This window comes from Arachis ipaensis, chromosome B6 (genome assembly GCF_059453495.1).
Source record: "Arachis ipaensis isolate K30076 ecotype BB chromosome B6, ASM5945349v1, whole genome shotgun sequence".
Taxonomy (NCBI): Eukaryota; Viridiplantae; Streptophyta; class Magnoliopsida; order Fabales; family Fabaceae; genus Arachis; species Arachis ipaensis.
This window is the reverse complement of record NC_142441.1, coordinates 53,448,173-53,449,984: the sequence shown is the minus strand read 5'-3', so window position 1 is coordinate 53,449,984 and position 1,812 is coordinate 53,448,173. Positions and strand designations below refer to the sequence as shown.

General features: G+C 43.0%; 1 non-coding gene across 1 annotated transcript; it reads left to right on the top strand.

Annotated features, from left to right (window-relative positions):
* Positions 1-1,438: 1,438 nt before the first annotated feature.
* On the top strand, positions 1,439-1,542 carry LOC148555602 (small nucleolar RNA R71). Its single transcript, XR_015886586.1, has one exon. It is a non-coding gene; the product is annotated as a small nucleolar RNA R71 (small nucleolar RNA).
* The last annotated feature ends 270 nt before the right edge of the window (positions 1,543-1,812 follow it).

Genomic DNA, 1,812 nt, shown 5'->3' with positions numbered 1-1,812 from the left:
GTCCTCCTGCATGTCCAGCACCACAAAATCTGCTGGAAATATGAAATCTCCCACTTTTACCAGCAAATCCTCTACTATCCCGTGAGGGAATTTGAATGATCGGTCTGCCAGTTGTAGGGCCATTTTTGTTGGTTTAGCCTCCTCAATTTTTATCTTTCTCATCATAGCTACTGACATCAAATTGATGCTGGCCCCTAAGTCATAAAGAGCCTTCTCCACTGTGATTTCTCCTATAATACAAGGGATCTGAAAACTCCCAGGATCCTTCAATTTCTGGGGTAGTTTTTGCTGAATGATAGCACTACACTCTTCGGTTAGTATCACTGTCTCATTGTTCTTCCAGCTTCTCTTCTTAGTCATTAGCTCCTTCAAAAACTTGGCATAGAGTGGCATTTGTTCTATGGCTTCAGCAAAGGGTATGTTGATTTGTAGCTTCTTGAAGATTTCCAAAAATCTCAAGAACTGGTTGTCATCTTCCCTTTTCTTCAATAGCTGGGGATATGGAGCTCTTGAGATGTTCAGTTGTGGTATCCCTTTTTCTTTCTGCAGACTTGGCGTGGGAGGTTGAACTCCATCTTGCTCTTCTCCCTTTTCATTTGAGCCTTCTTCTTGTGGTTTTTGGGGACGTTCCTTCAGTTCCTTTCCACTCCTAAGTGTGATAGCTTGACACTCCTCCCTTTTGCTTGAATAGGCATCATAGCAAAAGTTGTGGTTAGGAAGCTGCTTAAACAGATAGCTGATTTGTGTCTCCAGTTTCTTGATGGCAGCATTTTGATTCTGCATGTTTGACTACACTTCCTCTCTGAATGCTTTACTGTTTCGAATGTCTTTGCATACTCCTTCAATTAAGGTTTCGATCTTAGAGAGCTTGTCATCAATTGATGGGTGATTCGGAGCAGATATGCTGTTTTGGTTTTGATAGGCGTGTGGAGAAGTGTTGTTGTTGGAGTTGTAACGTCTCTGGTCTTAGTTTTGATCTTGCTCACTTCCCCACCTAAAGTTTGGGTGGTTTCTCCATCCAGGGTTGTAGGTCTTGGAGTATGGATCATAGTTTTTCCTTGGTGAATTCCCAATGTAGTTGGCTTGCTCCTGACTCCCCTCTGCTTCTTCATTCACTCCTTCTTGGGTTGTTGATGAAGTAGAGATTGCTGCTACTTGGTTCATCTCCATCTTCTTAGTGAGGTCAGCCAGCTACTGGGTAATGAGCTTGTTTTGGGCCAACAGAGCATCTACGTTGTTTAGCTCCATTACTCCTCTTGTGTTCCCTCTTTCGAAAGCATAGAAGTAATCATTCTCTGCTACTGTTTCAATAACATCTATGGCTTCCTCAATAGTCTTTTTCTTGTTCAAAGATCCTCCAGATGAATGGTCTACGGCCTTCTTTGACTCATAAGAGAGTCCTTCATAGAAAATGTGCAGCTGCACCCATTCGTTGAATATGTCAGGTGGACACCTCCTTGTTAAGTCCTTGAACCTCTCCCATGCTTCATATAGAGTCTCACCATCTTGTTGCCTGAAAGTTTGGACCTCAGCTCTCAGCCTGTTGATTCGTTGAGGAGGGTAAAATCTTGCTAAAAATTTGTTCACCACGTCTTCCCAAGTTGTCAAGCTTTCCCTTGGGAAAGATTCCAGCCACTTGGCTGCTTTGTCCCTAAGTGAGAATGGAAACAAGAGCAGTCTATAGGTATTAGGATGAACACCATTAGACTTCACTGTGTCACATATTCTCAGGAAGGTGGTCAAATGTTGATTGGGGTCTTCTTGAACACCTCCTCCAAACGAACAGTTGTTCTGAACAAGGGTGATGAGCTG